General features: G+C 42.4%; 1 protein-coding gene across 4 annotated transcripts in view; it reads left to right on the plus strand.

Annotated features, from left to right (window-relative positions):
- Window positions 1-19,318, plus strand: part of GHR (growth hormone receptor) — a 518,379-nt gene that overhangs the window by 170,617 nt on the left and 328,444 nt on the right. For all 4 annotated transcript variants that reach the window (XM_030193089.1, XM_030193091.1, XM_030193090.1 and 1 more), the window contains exon 2: window positions 5,956-6,021. The gene's annotated coding sequence lies outside the window, so the exon portion shown is untranslated. The remainder of the gene's footprint in view (window positions 1-5,955; window positions 6,022-19,318) is intronic.

Consider the following 19,318-nt stretch of genomic DNA (forward strand, 5'->3'; position numbering starts at 1 on the left):
TGTCGTCGTTGATGATACGTTGAAACCTTCTGCTCAGTGTGCTGCGGTGGCTAAGAAAGCAAATAGAATGTTAGGTATTATTAGGAAAGGAATGGAAAACAAAATGAGGATGTTATAATGCCTTTGTATCGCTCCATGGTTTGACCGCACCTCAAATATTGTGTTCAATTTTGGTCACCGCATCTCAAAAAAGATATAGTGGACTTAGAAAAGGTGCAGAGAAGGGCGACAAAAATGATAAAGGTGATGGGATGACTTCCCTATGAGAAAAGGCTAAAGCGGCTGGGGCTCTTCAGCTTGGAGGAAAGACGGCTGAGGGGAGATATAGAGATCTATTATATAATGAGTGGAGTGGAGTGGAATGGGTAGATGTGAAGCATCTGTTTACACTTTCCAAAAATACCAGGACTAAGGGGCATGCGATGAAGTAGTAAATTTAAAACGAATTGGAGAAAATGTTCTTCACTCAATGTGTAATTCAACTCTGGAATTCGTTGCCAGAAAATGTGGTAAAGGCGGTTAGCTTAGCAGAGTTTAAAAAAGGTTTGGATGGCTTCCTAAAGGAAAAGTCCATAAACCATTATTAAATTGGACTTAGGGAAAATATTTCTGGGATAAGTAGCATAAAATGTTTTGTACTTTTTTTGGGATCTTGCCAGGTATTTGTGACCTGGATTGGCCACTGTTGGAAACAGGATGCTGGGCTTGATGGACCTTTGGTCTGTCCCGGTATGGCAATACTTATTTACTTAGGTAGCCTAGGGATAACAAACATATTTGAAAGAAGGAGGCTCAGAATGTGGAAGAGGAGGAGATGCTATGTGAATGTGTGCTACAAAGAACAAAGCCCACTATCTGTACCCTGCATGCTGGGATTTATGCTGTAGTTAGGAAGAAGTGTGCATTAGTGTATATATTTTCAGAAAGGAGCTTTTGCACATTTAAGAGCCACCATTGGAACCATGTATTTTTACAGGATGTTAAGAATTGAGCATCAGGCAGTGGTGATTTCTCTGTGGCATGCCTGATCAGGTCTGATGGTATGCTAGTTTGGAAGCACGGTCCTAGAGAGAATGACATAGCAAATGGTTCAGTCCACTTATGCTTGCCAGTTCCATTATGTTCTCTAGTGAAAGGAACAACATTCTTGGTAAAGGGCTTTTAGACCCCTGTATAGTAGGTGTTCTGTTCTTTGTTGAGCGCCAGGATAAATTCTTATTTCCTTTTTCATTGTGTCTACCCTCTCTCTTAATTTATTTAGTTTTCTTTTTCAAATTTTAAATCATCACTTTCTCATTTCTCTAACCCCATCACCTCTACAAGATCAACCCTCTTATCACAGGCTCCCTTACCTCATCTCTGTTTCTCTCCCACACTCCCTTCTCCACTAACTCCTCTCAGTTTGTTCTCTTTATCCTTCTCTCCAAGTTCTCCTTTCCTCCTTGCCTCTCCCAGTCCTTCTGTCTTCACACCTTTCTCTAGTACAGTTGAGTCTCGGTTAACCGACATAAATGGGACTTGACAGGTGGTTAAATCATAGAAACATGACGGCAGATAAAGGCCATATGTCCTATCCAGTCTGCCTATCCACAGTATCTATTATTCTTCCTCTCCCTAAGCGATCAAATGTACCTATCCCATTCTTTCTTGAATTCAGATATAGTCCTTGTCTCCATTACCTCCACCGGAAGGCTATTATGTGCATCTACCACCCTTTCTGTAACTTCATCTGATGCCTTCTCATTCTGGAGTTTTCCTTCATTTGAAAAGTCTCACCTCCTGTACATTAATGTTATGGAGATATTTAAACATCTCTATCGTATCCCCTCTCTCCTGCATTTCTTCCAGAGTATACATATTGAGGTCTATAAGTCTATCCTTATATGCTTTATGACAGAGACCACTGACCAATTTTATAGCTGACCTCTGGACCAACTCCATCTTGTTTATATCTTTTTGAAGGTGTGGTCTCCAGAATTTGGAGGTGATGGCTTGTTATATGTTTGTAAAAAAATGAGAAGACTTTGTCGCATTGCTAGAATTGGGGCCTCACCAGAGACTTAATCAACGGCAATATAACCACTTTTTCCTATTGGCCATTCCTCTCCCTTTGCACCTGAGCATCCTTCTGGCTTTGACCTGTTTAGCCATCTTAAGATCATCAGACACAATCACCCCCCAAGTCCTGCTCTTTTTTTCGTACACAGAAATACTTCACCCCCCCCCCCCCCCCATACTATACTGTTCCTTTGGATTTTTGCAGCCCAAGTGCATGATTTTATTGGGTAAGTCTGTACCTGTAGTTGATACATTTAGATATTTAGGAGTCCTGGTTGATTCCCATTTGACTTTCTTGGCCCATATCGCTGCAGTGGTTCGTAAGGGTTTTGCTTCGGACAGTTAGGAATTATTTTGATGAGAAATCTTTTTTTATATAGGTGTATGTATTATTTATGTCGCAGTTGGATTATTCAAATGCAGTATTGGTAGGCATAACATGTGAATTAAGAAAAACCCGTCTGTGGGCGTAGTTCTACATACATCCTCGCCTGTTATAGGGGTATACAGTGATTTATATTATCCTTTCAGGCGTTAGAAATGTGTTTTATGTATCTAATGGGTAGTGTGTTTGCTTTGTAAACTTAATTCAAGGGATTAAACTTACTATAGTAATTAAAGACCAGAAATAAAACTGGTCTCTATTAATAGATAACTAATATGTGACTTAGGGGTCCTTTTACCAAGCTGCGAGAAAAAGGGCCCTGCACTAGCGGCAGGGGCCGTTCTTCCCACACACTCCAGGGCCCTTTTTCCCACAGCGGGAACTCTTACCACATGGCGATTTGGTGGGGAGCCCTTACTACCACCCACTGAGGTGGTGATAAGGGCTCCCACGGTAACAGAGCAACACATGGCAATTCCCAATTACTGCCGGGTTACCACACGCAACCCATTTCCAGGGGTTTCTTTTTCCTCTGGAAATGGTGCGTGTTTGGGGCAGAACTACTACAGGCAGCCGCTTTGGGCTGGTGGTAGTCCCGATTTAGCATTTGGTAAGCCCGAGTTGGGCTCATTGACGCTTTGTAAAAGACCCCCTTAGTGACTTCTTTGGTTATCCTTCCAAACAATACTAATGCTGCTAACAATTTGAGTTAGAGCACTTTGGGATATGATTGGTCTGTGCCTGGACCCTAGAGCACCCCTGCTGTAGCTGCAGTTGTGTAGCACACCTGTACAGACATCCAGTGCACCTCTAACAGGAAGTGTGGGAATTTAAGTTGGAACCTTCAGCAAGTTGGTGGTGGGAGCAAAAGAGCAGGTCAGGAGACTCTGCCAGTTGTGAGGCAGGTGGAAGTGGAAGAGGATTGGATGACATGCAGGAAGGTACAGATGGTATCAGAAATTAGCACCAGAGGATCTACAGGCGTGTTGATGCCCAATTGTTTGAGTGTTCATACTTACTTCTATTACCAAGGATGTTATTTGGGAAGTGATAAGGCAAGTTTTAATGCTGCAAGTCAGTAGATTGGCACAGCCAGTTAAGCAGTTGGAAAGTAAAGTGGATAAGGATTCTCAGGATTTGAAGCATTTACATGTGTGTGTAGAAAAATTGAAGGAGGCCGTGGATTCTTTCCAAATTCTGCAGATACTTAAATATGTTACTAATTTAAGGGGTAAAATAGAATCCTTGGAAAACTTTGCAAGAAATCATAATTTGCATCTTTTGAATTTTCCACTCCTCCCTATGGTGTGTACCAAAGATATGTTGAAAAGATATCTGATAAAATATTTGGACTTCCTCCTGAAAACCTTCCCTCCTATACATGTTTATTATCTTCCTTCTTTTAAGAATGAAACTGTAGTGCAGGGGGAAACCTTTCCTTCAATGGATGGATTGGATTTTTCATCTGTACTGGAGAGATACTAGTCTGAAATGGTGGTTCCATCTTTCTTGGTGGTTAACATATATAAGAACATAAGCATTGCCATACTGGGACTGACCAAAGGGCCATCAAGTCCAGCATCCTGTTTCCAACAGTGGCCAATCCAAGTCACAAATAGCTGGCACAATCCCAGAACAGTAACACAGATTGTGTGTTGCTTATCTTAGAAATAAGCAGTGGGCTTTCCAAAGTTCATTCTTAATAATGGCTTATGGACTTTTCTTTTAGGAAATTATCCAAACCTTTTCTGAACCCTGCTATGCTAACTGCTTTTACCATATTCTCTGACAACAAATTCCAGAGTTTAATTACACATTGAGTGAAGAAATATTTTATCTGGTTTGTTTCAAATGTACTACTTAGTAGCTTCTTTGCGTGCCCCCTAGTCCTAGTGTTTTTGGAAAGAGTATTCACGTCTATCTGTTCCACTCCACTCATTATTTTATAGACCTCTATTATTTTGTAAACCTCTAGTATATCATGTTCCTTCCCAGTCTTGTCTTTTCTGAGCTGAAGAACCCAGTCTGCTAAGCCCTTTCTTGCAAGGCAAATGTTCGATCCCCTTTATCATTGTTTTGCCCTTCTCAGCACTTTTTTTCCAGTGCTGTTATGTCTTTTTTTTTTTTTTTTTTGAAATGTGGCAACCAGAACTGCACTAAAGATGCAGTCACACCATGCATTATTACTAAAAATGTATTTCTCACCAAACCAAGTAAAATTCCCTTGGTAACTGGTATTCACGTGAAAAGTAGTAGTTGTAGAAAGGGAAGAACATGCATATTTCTAAAATCATTGTTTATATATGCAACCAGTTGGGACAGGTACATGCACTTAACTGCATAAATTAATCTAACAAATTAGACCACATAAAACTTAGTCCTGTCTTTGTCTGATGTCACTTAGGATTAAGTGTTGAATATTGCACTTAACTGAGTAAAGGATAGCCAGCCACACAAACCCAGATATTCAGTATCGGTACCATATATAATACCACCAGTGAACAAAGAATGCTCAAATATTTACCCCCCGGGGTGACTAGCGCATAACTCCATCATCTGTGGTCATACAAAGGGCGATTCTGTAACTTGGCACTTCAAGTTGGATGCCTCGATGCTGTGTGCTGAGCAATTCTATAACAACATCTTAGTGCCAAGATTCCAATATAGAATTCTCATGTAAGTTGGCATCAGTGCACCTACATCTAGGTAAACTCACGCCAGGTGTATGGCAATCATAAGTTGGCATGCCTAAGTGCGCCATGCAGTATGTACAAACTTACAGTATTCTATAAGGTGTGCATATAAGCAGGTGACACACCCATATCCTGTCCATGCTCTACCCACGTGTATGCTCCCCTTATATTTATACACTATGGGCTAGATTCTATATATGGCGCCTGAAAAATCCGTGCTGAAAAAAATACACCTAGGTGTAGTCTCTAAAGTATGCCTAAATTTAGGCATACTTTATAGAATAAGCCTAAATTTCCATATGCATTATAGAATACGCTGAGTGCCCCTCCTTGCGTAACTGCCTCCAAATTAGTTGCAGGCAGTTAAGTCGAGTTAAACTTGGTGTAAATCCAGAGGCCTAAATTATGTCAGTAATTGTTAAGTGGCAATTATTGGCGCTGATTGACTTAATTAAGTTGCATATGCAAATCCGGAATATGATCGGATTTGCACACACAACCCAAGTCGTGCTATATAGAATCTGGGGGGTATGGCACTTGCATTGTCCCTAGTGCACTATTTCAGGTAAGTGCCAGTTAAGGTGTTACTTCTAAGTGAAAGATGTACGTAACTTCACACGCTCAGTTATAGAATTGCCCTGCCTGTACCTTGAAAACTGGCACCAGTATTTTAATCCATATCCTAAAATGAATGGGTTACTGATATTTAGGCTTTACAAACTGTAGTACGACTTCCAAAACTGGAGCTTGTGAATTATCTGTAGTTGATAAATATTTTTTTCTCAAGAAGAGTCTGACTGACTGTGTCTTTCCTTACAGGATTCAGCTGCTCCTGCTGCTCTGGATGGCCTGTGACTGTATTACGAATAGTTTTGAAATCACCAGGTCAGATTTCTTTAATTAGACTACTAGATTCTATGAAAGCCAGCATAAGAAAGTAATTAGTTGGAAAAGTTGTTATTTGAGTCACACGAGGTGACTGTTGCATGACCTACTTTAGATGAGTTAGTTGCTATGATAATGACTGCTAAAGGCTTCTCTAGTATTGCACACTTGGAAACATGCAATATTAGGGAAGAAAAAAAGTATGAAAAATTATAGCTTATGGATTTATATGTCACTATGTGTTGTTTATGACAAAATGTCATTTGCTGATATCAGTGCACACATATGTACTATGTGAAAAGAGGGTGCACTCTTTTTGGTAGTGCACACAAACGCATGCCTATGTGATGACTCATGCATGCATGATGGTTTGTGTATGTACACACTATCGGGAAAGAATGCATCCTCTTGGCATATACCCCTTAATTCATATAGCATGCCACAAATTAGGTGCCAGTTAGGCGCTCAATGGAGATTAGGTGCCCAAATGGGGGTAAATGGCAGTTAGGCCCTACTTTGCTGCTATTCTGTAAGTTAACATGTAATTCAGGTATGTTAGATATAATCGTTCATATTTAGAACATCAGGTATGGACGGTAATCCGAGTAGTAGTTTTGTTTGTTATGGATTACTGCAGTAGTGTCTTTATTGTGCTACCTGAATTTCAGATGTCTAGACTTCAAATGTTGCAGTTAAATTGATTTTGGGGGATTCAAGGTGGGACCACTGAACCCAATTTTTAATAGCATTAGATTGGCTGTCTATTCAGTTGAGAGTCGAATTTTAACAACTGTCTTTAAGATTCTTCAAGGTTTAGCTCTTCCTTATGGGCTGCTGGCTGTCTTGGTATGTTCTTATGTGAAAATTGAATTCTGATGAGCAATGAAGAGTTACTCTTCCATCATCTAAAATGTTTAACTGTCTAGCATGGAAGAAAAGAAGGATTTGATGGTATGGGTCCTTCTTTATGGAACTCTCTGCCTTTACACCTGCATTTGCAAGAGGAATAGGGGCAATTTTGTAAAGATGTAAAGACATGTCTGTATTTATTTTATTTATTGTATTTGTATCCCACATTTTCCCACCTCTTTGCAGGCTCAATGTGGCTTACAATACATCATGAATAGTGGAATAGTGTATAAGAAGTATTATAGATTTTCTTAATGCCAGTATATTCTAAGTTAATTTTCTTGGTAGATATTATTTTATTCATTGAGATGTATGAGGTTTTAGGTATTGATTATACAAGGGAATTTTTGTCAGAAACAACTAACAGTTGTTTTCTGTTTCATGGTAATTTTAACATTTTATTGTACTCCATCTTGAACTGTATTAACAGTTAAGCGGATTATAAATGTGTAATTAAATTCTCTGAGACCTAGGTGATAATTGCACTTGAGTGCACATTTATGACTAATTGGGAAATAATCATTTAGGTCCTACTCAATACAAAAGACTGGATGCTGTCTGCATTTTAGTATTGGCGCGTTGTTTATTTAAACTTGCGCTAAGGGAGCAGGGATTCTAAACCAATATAAAGGGCCTTAAGGTTATTTGGTATATTTTTTTATACTGATATTTCTGTTTGCTTCTCACTGAACTGCAAATAAATTGTTGATGAGGGCAAATCACTTGTTGATTAAAAAAAAAAATACCATGGTGACAGATTTCCCTCTAGTCCTCTAAATTGGGGTAATGAATACTAATGAAAAGATGTGCCTGGAGTGGGGAAGTGGGTGGTAAAGAAGACTAAACAAAGGCAAAAAAAATTTATACCTGACAAACTAATGCCTACTTCTACTGTTTTGGACCTCTAAGAATGAAATCTAAAGTAAGGCAAAGTGATGTAGACTTGACAAGCATCTAATACTTTTTACTGCTCTAGAGCTCTAACAAATTTAAACTAAGGAAGAATATGTTTTTTATGAAATTAAAGCAGATTTTATCAAAAAAACCTACAAATTCTCTTCTGCCCCAAGCTTTAAGTTGCCTAGTCTTCCAGCAAAGTAATCTATTACACATGATGTGCAGGGTGTTAAGTACTGAATAAACGTGGATATTCACTCACCCAGAGTACCTTCTTCTTTTCTCAGAACTCCTTGAAAAGGGAGGGGGATCCCCTTCCAATGTGCAGCTGACTGGGTGGTGGGGAGGTGCTTCCCTTTCAGTGATGCAGTTAGCCTCACTGCCCAGTCACATTGAGTGACTCATATAACTGAAATAATATGTGGTCCCCTACTTACACCCTCCTTTCCCGGATTGTCTTCCATGATATTCTCAAACTTCAGCCTATCTTCTACTTCTCCTGTCCTGTTCTCTGCCCTTCCCCCACACTCCTTTTCCTTAATACATCCTGCTTCTTCCATGAGCTAGCCTCCACTTTTCCATCCAGACATTTAAATACTTGAAAGGTATTAACAGACAAATTCTTTCAAAGACAGGGAAGCTGTAGAAGTAGAGGACATGAACTGAAACTGCAGGGAGCTAAAATTAAGAGCAACATCAGGGAATACTTTTTCACAGAAAGGGTGATGGATGCTTGGAATGCCGTCCTGGTGGAGGTAGTGAGGACAAAAACAGTGATGAAACAGAAGATCCCTATACAGTGGTGGAAATAAGTATTTGATCCCTTGCTGATTTTGTAAGTTTGCCCACTGACAAAGACATGAGCAGCCCATAATTGAAGGGTAGGTTATTGGTAACAGTGAGAGATAGCACATCACAAATTAAATCCGGAAAATCACATTGTGGAAAGTATATGAATTTATTTGCATTCTGCAGAGGGAAATAAGTATTTGATCCCCCACCAACCAGTAAGAGATCTGGCCCCTACAGACCAGGTAGATGCTCCAAATCAACTCGTTACCTGCATGACAGACAGCTGTCGGCAATGGTCACCTGTATGAAAGACACCTGTCCACAGACTCAGTGAATCAGTCAGACTCTAACCTCTACAAAATGGCCAAGAGCAAGGAGCTGTCTAAGGATGTCAGGGACAAGATCATACACCTGCACAAGGCTAGAATGGGCTACAAAACCATCAGTAAGACGCTGGGCAAGAAGGAGACAACTGTTGGTGCCATAGTAAGAAAATGGAAGAAGTACAAAATGACTGTCAATCGACAAAGATCTGGGGCTCCACGCAAAATCTCACCTCGTGGGGTATCCTTGATCATGAGGAAGGTTAGAAATCAGCCTACAACTACAAGGGGGGAACTTGTCAATGATCTCAAGGCAGCTGGGACCACTGTCACCACGAAAACCATTGGTAACACATTACGACATAACGGATTGCAATCCTGCAGTGCCCGCAAGGTCCCCCTGCTCCGGAAGGCACATGTGACGGCCCGTCTGAAGTTTGCCAGTGAACACCTGGATGATGCCGAGAGTGATTGGGAGAAGGTGCTGTGGTCAGATGAGACAAAAATTGAGCTCTTTGGCATGAACTCAACTCGCCGTGTTTGGAGGAAGAGAAATGCTGCCTATGACCCAAAGAACACCGTCCCCACTGTCAAGCATGGAGGTGGAAATGTTATGTTTTGGGGGTGTTTCTCTGCTAAGGGCACAGGACTACTTCACCGCATCAATGGGAGAATGGATGGGGCCATGTACCGTACAATTCTGAGTGACAACCTCCTTCCCTCCGCCAGGGCCTTAAAAATGGTTCGTGGCTGGGTCTTCCAGCACGACAATGACCCAAAACATACAGCCAAGGCAACAAAGGAGTGGCTCAGGAAGAAGCACATTAGGGTCATGGAGTGGCCTAGCCAGTCACCAGACCTTAATCCCATTGAAAACTTATGGAGGGAGCTGAAGCTGCGAGTTGCCAAGCGACAGCCCAGAACTCTTAATGATTTAGAGATGATCTGCAAAGAGGAGTGGACCAAAATTCCTCCTGACATGTGTGCAAACCTCATCATCAACTACAGAAGACGTCTGACCGCTGTGCTTGCCAACAAGGGTTTTGCCACCAAGTATTAGGTTTTGTTTGCCAGAGGGATTAAATACTTATTTCCCTCTGCAGAATGCAAATAAATTCATATACTTTCCACAATGTGATTTTCCGGATTTAATTTGTGATGTGCTATCTCTCACTGTTACCAATAACCTACCCTTCAATTATGGGCTGATCATGTCTTTGTCAGTGGGCAAACTTACAAAATCAGCAAGGGATCAAATACTTATTTCCACCACTGTATAGCAAGAGGATGAAATCGAGCTTTTTCTAGAAAAGTGGATAACCTTTTATTTTTCTGGCCGCCTCCTGGAAAGTGTCTGCTATTCTTTAAGTTCCACTGCTATAATCCCAGCAACATAAATACTTCTTCTATCATCACATTCTCTTTACACATCAGCTAATATGCAAACATTTTCTATAAGGAGAAGGTTCTTCAGATCTTACAACACAAATGCTGCAGAATCAGCTTTTCTCAAGCAGCACTGTGTAAATCGTCATCGATCCAAAATGTTTACGTTGTTTTTTTCTAAACTTTATTGCAATAAAATATAAAGCTACTTAGCTTCCAACAGCAGTCAGTACCTCTGCCGACATGGCCAGGTTTCGTTATCTTCTTCAGGGAAGAGGGTCGACTTACTACATGTCGAAAATGGTCTGTGGTGAATTGATCTGCACTTTTCTGACCACTGACAAGTCAATTATGACCCATGAACTGCATAGCTAAAAGTCTCAAACTTAAAATGCCTGAAAGCTGCATCTTTCTGAGCTCTCTGTGCTTTCTGCTGGAAACTGTAAATTCGAGGTCATGCTGATTCAGCGAGGAGCACTTCTTCCCCTCCCTGACAGAGTTGACTGACTCTATCACAAGAACACAAAGAATGTACACAGTTTGAAAGTGAAGATGTGTTGAGATTTCTACACAAAACAATAAGACTGGGTCTTGGAAAAATTCCTGTAACAAAGTGACGGCTACAATCTCCTGTAAGAGAAACCTTGGACTTGTTATAAGATGCTGTGTTCCATAAACATTTAGATAATTGCGTTCTGTATTCCATAACATTCAGATAGTGTTTTTCATTTTATGTAAACAATGAAGTAAGACAGAAATTAGCTAAAGTTGCAAGGTTGTATGATTTGGGAGGGAAATGATGCCCAATCCACTGTATATAAGGCACTGTTGTATTAGACAGAGGCTGAGATGATCAACAGTGAGTAGGTCTTTACCGCGTTGGTCTCTCTCTTCCTCTCATAACAAATTGCTATTTGTTATTATCTAAACTGGTAAGGAATAAAAACTTTCTCTTTGGAAGAAGCATAGCCTCTGTCTTTTCTGTCACCCCATATCTTGGGGGTGGCTGGTCCACTGTATCTTGGGGTGGGTGTAAGGAGGCAGAAAACCCTATTGGTATATTTCTTATGGTAAGTAGAAAGACCAGAAAAAGAATTACCATATATTATAGCCTGAGACTGGGTGGTTAGCAGAGGGGACCATACAACCCCAGACTCCACTATAAACAGTGGACAAACAGCTTCTCACTAGAGATAATTTAATAGCTTACATTAATGAATGAGCAACATAAATATATAATTCAACATGAGCTATAGTAGAAAAATTCAGCTTTGAAAACAGCTTACCACAGATGTTCCAGGGACCCCAAAGTCAGTCTGATTTTCAGGATATCCATAATGAGTATTCTTGAGATAAATCAGCATGCATATCTCATGCGCATTCATTGTGGATATCCTGAAAACCTGCCCCGCTGAAGAATTCCCAGATATGGCTGGCTGAAAGGATTGTGGTGCCCTGAGCCAACTTGCTTTGGTACCCTGCCCCTGTATTGGCCTCACCCCCCCTACCACTCGCATTGGTGCCCCTTCTCATTGGCGCTCTCTGTTTTTTTTGTTCAGTGTACCTCTCTCTCTTCCTTTTCTTCCCCCCACCCCCCCATCTCTCCATCTTCTCTCTCCCTCTGGTGACTTATCATCTCTCCCTCTCTCTCCACCCTCTCCCTGCAGATCCAGCATCGCACCCTCTCCTCTTCCTCCTCCTCCTTTCTATCTGCGGTCCTGCAAACTTGCTATGGGGTGCCAGCAGCATCAGCATGAAAACAGTTGCTGCATCTTCTTTAAAATGGCTGCTGAGACTTCCAACAGCGGCCTCACGAGACTTCAGCGGAAGTCTCACGAGGCTGCCACTGAAAGTCTCAGCAGCCATTTTTAAGGAGCGATGCGGCAACAAGGGGGTCAACGCCGGTAGCGGGCAGGAAAGACTGGGGATCTTTCCTGCCCCGAGGACTCCACTAGACCACTAGGGTGGCTTCGGGTATGTGCCAGGAGGGCACCCTGCGGCTTGGGGGAGGGGAGGCAAGGAGTCAGATTGTGGCAATGGCGGGAAGCGGGAGGGAGCGCCACTGGGCCCTGTGCGACAGCCCCTGTGGCCTTTGCGTAAGACCGGCCCTGATGCTAGATCCATGAGAAGGGGAAGGAAGTGGACTAGGTGAGGCACTGGCAGTAACAACAGAGGCTGGGGAGTTTGGTGCCCTTGATTGCTGGTGCCCTGAGCCAGTGCTCACCTGGTCCAATAGTTAAGCCAGCCCTGTCCCCAGAACAACTCTCAGCAGCTTTGCCACAGAACAAAAGTATTTGGTAATTACTCAATAAAAATAGTGAATTGATGTCACAAAGTTGGGGTGAGGGTATGGGGGGGGGGGGGGGGCTTGGATCAGGGAGGTCTCAGAGGTATAGGATTGGAGGGGGGATCAGATATGTGAGGAGAAGGTGTGCCACCATGGCAGAATTGCTATTTTGGTGACTTGGCAAGTAACATAGTAGATGACGTCAGAAAAAGACCGGCATGGTCCATCTAAGTGGGCTTGAATTGCATTACCTGCAGTGTCCGATAGTGCAGGCTGTCTAGTGCTGCAGGTAACACAGTACCATGAGGTAAGTGTGTGCCCTGTGAAGTAAATGCAGGGCAGATACTGTGCACGCCCCCTGCATGTAGTGCACGACCTTTGCACTTACTGTGCACTAGTTTTTGCAACTAGTGCATGGTAACTGCAAAACCTTACCGTACTTCAGTAAAAGAGCCCCTAAGCGTCTGGCTCTCTTTTTCCTCATTTCTTCATTAGCTCTTACTGTGATCTTTTGGATTTTACTTTAAAAGCCTAAGATTTTAGGTACCATCTGTTTAAAAATATTTATTTACTTTTACACCTTTACGCTGAGGTTCACCCTTTCTTGCTGTGAGGTGTACATTAGAGTACTAGCTGTATAGAAGTGTTAGTCATTTATCAATTTAACTGCAATTTTAATTTCAATTAAATTTGTTTTTTTTTATTATTGGCTTCTTATTAGTCTTGTATGCAGGAAGCCTTATATGGACACTATAGTACAGTGTGGATGAGGTCTTTTGTAGAGTTTGTTAGGACCACTTAAATGTTCAGTTTTACTAAAAGCCCCCTTTTTTTTGTGTTTTCTTCTCTAGCCCCAGTTTGAGTTGTACAGTGTTGCCATTTTTACTCTAGTTTACTGCCTTTCTATGCCCCTGATGCAGATGTTATGCTGAAATGTGGCCATGGTGGGTTCTAAATGCTAGAGTTTCTTTATTGTTTGGTATTAATCTTTGGTTTGTGTATGATTTTGTTATCTGATTGATTCCTGACTGAATCCTGGTGTGTCTGTGGACATTGTTTGCCATGCTGGATGCCCCTGCTGTTCTTTGGTTTGCTTTTTATGCATAAGGCCATTGCCCTTTCAGATCCAGCAAAAGCAGCATGTTTTTTATTTTTTATTTTTGTACCCCGCGCTTTCCCACGCATGGCAGGCTCAATGCGGCTTACATATCATATACAGGTACTTATTTGTGCCTGGGGCAATGGAGGGTCAGGTTGAAATGCCTATTCTGTTTGCGGATGCATGCTCCTGTAACGCCCCCTTGTGAGCATCTGTGGGTCCAGGGCCGACCTGGCTGGAGTCTCCCTTAAGCAGGCTCTATTGAGCCCTGGAGTGATTGGCACCTGGTGCCTCCACCTGGGGAAGAAAGGTTTTAGAGCATGGGATTTCCCTCCTTTCCCCTCAGGATATTAAAAAAGACCACTGTGAACAAGGCTGGCTGAAATGTCAGACAGCTTATTGAATTATTACAATTATACTGTATGAAAGAATTGGACATAAACTAACGAGAACTATTTGTGACAGTCAACTTATTAAGTCTTCTGAGTAAGTGGCATTCAAGAGGCAAACTACTAAGGGGAATGGGACTTGATACACTGCCCTTTCTGAGGTTTTTGCAAACTACATTCAAAGGCGGTTTATATATATTCAGGTACTTATTTTGTACCAGGGGCAATGGAGGGTTAAGTGACTTGCCCAGAGTCACAAGGAGCTGCAGTGGGAATCAAACTCAGTTCCCCAGGATCAAAGTCCACTGCACTAACCACTAGGCTACTCCTCCACTAAACAACCTTTAAACAGTACTCATGAACCTGCCCATGTGGCAGGTTTAAACCCCTCTCCCTGGTCCTTTATTGTCTTTTTATTGGAGTGACAGTATTACCTATGTCCCCTTTGTTCCATGGATATGCCACTGCTTCAAGGTATTCACAAAATCCCCCAGCACTGCCCTGACATGCTATTTTACCTTTTATCCAGTTGGTCCCTTTCTTTGTCAGCAACAGAGCAGACAGCACTATTTTTACAAAGGAGTAATCCTGCCTCTCAGGGCCTTCAGTGGATACATTGAATCTCCAAACGTTTAGGGGGGGGCTGTGTTAGATGTGCTCGGGATTCAGGAGGCTATGATGCCAACTGTCTGGATTTTTCAGGATTTTAAAAATTTGTAAATAACCTGTCCGAGTCAGAAGGATGGCTAAGTATGTGGATATTTTTTCAGAGTTTAGCCCTCTTTAGCTCTCTAATTCCCCCCCCCCCCCTTCCAGTGCAGATGCTGTGGTAGAATCCTGCCAATGGGAAAGCTTCTAATCACATGAAGGATGGGCTGAGGTGCAAGGGCACTGGGGGGGGGGGGGGGGGAAGCCAGCTGAGCAGTCTGCAGAGATGATTAGAGCCCAGATGCACAAAACTTTAACGACCCTTTAACGAGGAAATTTTGAAACGTAGCATGCATTAAAGGCCATTTTCCGACGACGCTAGCAGCTAACGAAAACGGAATGCAAACGAGAAACTACCATTGAAATGTAGACAATTCGGAATGCACTAACCATATCGACGATTGCAACAAATCATTTTCTGTGAGAAATTTAACGTCAGCTCAGACCTGTCGTTAAGGCCTGAGCTGTCATCTCCCCGCTTCCCCCTGCACCATGAAAATCCAAGCTGGCATGTTTAAAAACAAAAGTGAGATAAAAACACAAACACGAGCCACTTCCCTCTGCATTAAATAAAAAATGAACACAAAATCAAAAAAGGATTGGGAGGGGGCAAAGGCGCTCGTCAGAAAGGCCCTGCCCCCCCCCCCCCCCGAGGTCGCCGCTGCTCCCCGCTTCCGCTCGTATAAAATAAAAAAATTAGAACTAAAATGTTTAGCAGCCTCGGTCCCCCTCCCTTCCTGTCTCTCTCTGTACTCCTTCTCCCATAGCTCCGCCTCTCGGCATCCTCCGCCCCCATGCCCCGCCCCCCCTGAGTTCATCGCTGCTGCTCTCCCCCTCCACCGGACCCCCCCTCCGCCTTACCAGCCCACGCAGTGCCTCTCACCTCTGTGTGAAGGCGCTGCACGGGATGGAACAGCTGATCGGCGATCACTGCTGCCTCCTCCAACGTCTCTCTGTTCTTCCTGGGCCTGCCATCCTCTGACGTAAGTTTCCTACGTAAATAACTAGTCAGAGGAGGGCGGGCCCAGGAAGAACAGAGAGACGTCGGAGGAGGCAGCAGTGATTGCAGATCAGCTGTTCCATCCCATGCAGCGCCTTCACACAGAGGTGAGAGGCACTGCGCGGGCCAGTAAGGCGGAAGGGAGTCCGGTGGAGGGGGGAGCGGCGGCGATGACCTCGGGGGCGGGGCACAGAGGCGGAGGATGGCGGGAGGCGGAGCTATGGGAGAAGGAGTACAGAGAGAGACAGGAAGGGAGGGGGACTGGGGCTGCTAAACTTTTTAGTTTTGTTTTAATTTTTTATTTTATACGAGCGGAAGCGGGGAGCAGCGGCGACCTCGGGGGGGGGGGGCAAGGCCGTCCATACTGGACACTTCTGACGAGCGCCTTTGCCCCCTCCAGATCCTTTTTTGATGTAAGTTTATTTTTGTATTGATGCAGGGGGAAGCAGGGAGCCACGTGTTTGTGTTTTTTTTTTTTTTGTTGCTATTTTGGACGTTTGTAGCATGCGCAGAGCAGCCAGCATAACGCTTGGCTGCTCTGCGCATGCTTTAGGGGCCGATTACTGACGGGGATTACGAATCTTTGATACATTGTACTTTTCAATACCGCACCGAACATGTGCGACTTGTTTTTTTTGCTGCATGCTTCGTTTTTTCAAACTCGTTAAGGACTTTAACGTTTTAGATTTTTTTAACGTATGGTTGATGCATCTGGGCCTAAGAGAGAGAACCTGCGAGTTTTTTGTAGCTGGGGCTGGGGGGGAAGGTTGGGAGAGATTGTTGAAAAAGAGTAGGACTGAAGAATGGGGAAAGTGTGAAGGGTCTGCTGTCAGCTGAGGAAAAGGTCTGGCATCAAATTCCAGGATTTTACATGATGGTGGAAGAGGGGGGGGGGGGGCATTATCTGAATGAGCACATGAGCAGCAGGACAACACTACAAAAGAGAGCTAGAAAGTGCATGCACTTGTGTACTTTTCTGTGTCTCTGGTGAGGACAGTCTCATATAAATAGTTTCCCTTTGAAAATCTGGGTTGGAGTGAAGAAGTTCAGTGAAGAGAAATTTTTAGCCCATGGAATTTACCCTGTTAACTATTAAATTACTTGGGCAAATTCCTTTGAACATTGTCCTAATGCTGCCTCCACTCTGCTTATATTCATTTTATATTTTTCTATTAAATAAAAAAGGACTGATGATGTAACCACCTCTCCGGAACTATGTAAGCCACTTTGAGCCCACTAATAAGTGGGAAAAGGTGGGATACAAATGTAACAAATAAATAAATATACTGCCGAATCTTGCTGCTCTATGGAATGCACACTGGAACTGATGGTCCCTTAAAATATTCTTTAATAATATTGGTTTGATGCTCAACCAATTATGGTTTACATTATATTGAATAGTTAATAAGTTTAGGGCCCTGTTTACTAAGCAGCGCTAAGGATGCATTAGCGTTTTTAGCACGCGCTAATGATTAGCATGTGCTAAATTCTAAGTTGCCCATAGGAATATATGGATGACTCTAGCGTTTAGCACGTGCTAATTTTAGCACGCACTAAAAATGCTAGCGTAGCTTAGTAAACAGGGTCCTTAGTTTGCTGGAACATTTGCAGTGTTTATTGGATGTGAATTCCCACATTGAAATTGAAACTCTTCTAATTTGATTTATATTCTTTCAGAAGCATAAAAAAAAAGCTAAAATATTTTATTTTGCATTTTCCATTTGTGAACCTTTATTCACATGTAAAACTTTGTAAATTTATATCTTGGACACATTGCCCTTAAATCTCGCTCTTTCGGGCAGTCCATCCTTGGAATCTAGTTTGTATCAGAGGCAATTGAGTATGACAATGACTTGCCCAGCTTCCCTGGTTCTCAGCCCACTACTCCAGAAAGGAGACTTTATGGCCAGTCCTATTTTTGAACTTATATCTTATATTCTAATTCTGTGCTGTATTTGTAGTCCCTGATACCACCACTGAAATCAGCACTTCAGGTCCCATAATATACCAGGATAGGGTTGCAGAAATCCAGGACTGTCTCAAAATTTCCCTCCTGGAACTGGGTAACTTGGCAGCTCTCTAGCTCTAACCATTAAGCATGTGCTTTCATAGTCCCCATGCTCACAAACTACAGGGCCCTTTTACTAAGCCGTGTGTGCCCAACGCGCATCAATTTTGATTTACTGCCCGGTAATTTCATTTTTGAGGCGTGTCCGCTACACATGCCAGAAAATATTTTTATTTTCTGGCACGTGGGCGGTAATCGACATTTTACACGTGTAGACCATTACCACGTGAGACTTTACCGCTAGGTCAATGGCTGGCGGTAAGGTCTCAGACCCAAAATGGATTTGTGATAATTTTCATTTTGCCCCACGTCCATTTTCAGCAAAAATTTTAAAAAAGGCATTTTCTATAGGTGCGCTGAAAAATGATTCTGCGCGAGCCCAAAACACGTCTACACTACCGTAGGCCATTTTTCAGCGCGCCTTTGTAAAAGGGCCCTTATAATGTTAATATATCTGCAGCTAGGCTATGTATTTTTTGCTGCTACTTCTGGAGAGGTGAAATGATAGAAGATGGGGGTCCCTGGTAATGGAGGAGGGGCCCACAAATTTGTTTGCCTACGGAGCCAAATCAAGAAACGCACAGTTTGTGAGACTATGGACTAGATTCTATAAATGGTGCTTAAGAAAATTGTTGCTGAAAAACTAGCTCTAAGCTCTGTTCTATAAACCACACTTACAATTAGGCACAGTTTATAGAATAGGACATAGTGCTGGGAACCGTGACTTCATTTAAGTGTGACTATTTACACCAATGAAAATCCTTCCCCTTTTCAGATCTACGCACTAGAATTTATGTTCATCTCTTTATAGAATATGCCTAAAAAGATGCATGTGCAAATTATAATTGCCAATTAATGCCAATTGCTTGTTGCCCAGTTATTGGTGCTGATTGGCTCGTTAATTAAGTTGTACTCGCAAATTGGACACGCGTCCAAATTTACACATGCAACTCAAAGCTCCATATATAGAATCCGGGGGTTTCTATCTAAGGGTAAGTTGTTTGGAACAAAGAAACAATTTTAGTATGAAATATGTATATGTTAGTGAAGATGTTGGATGACTGCTCGTATGAAATGATACTGGGGTTTTTTCACTCTGTGTATTGGCACCTATTTGTTCTAAACATAAGCTAAGAGTATCTCAACTAGCACTGCTTTGGAGATGCAACAGAGGAGAATCTGGTATAAAAGAAGACCTAATGGTAAGGTCATAGAGTCTCAAGTTATGTTAACATATGCAAAATGTTCCCAACAGCTGCCCAGTTGTAAATCTTTGACTGATCTGTAACTCAAGGCGCTCTTATGATATTAGAAATATGTATGTATGAGGTCAGGTTGCTGACAGAGGAATTGTCCAGAAGGTAATTAGTACATGGTGTGATTAACCTTAAACTGTAGTCAGTATCCCTTACTGCAGGACTGAAGAAGCCTCTCTGTTT

Source organism: Microcaecilia unicolor, chromosome 2, assembly GCF_901765095.1.
Source record: "Microcaecilia unicolor chromosome 2, aMicUni1.1, whole genome shotgun sequence".
NCBI classification, from domain to species: Eukaryota; Metazoa; Chordata; class Amphibia; order Gymnophiona; family Siphonopidae; genus Microcaecilia; species Microcaecilia unicolor.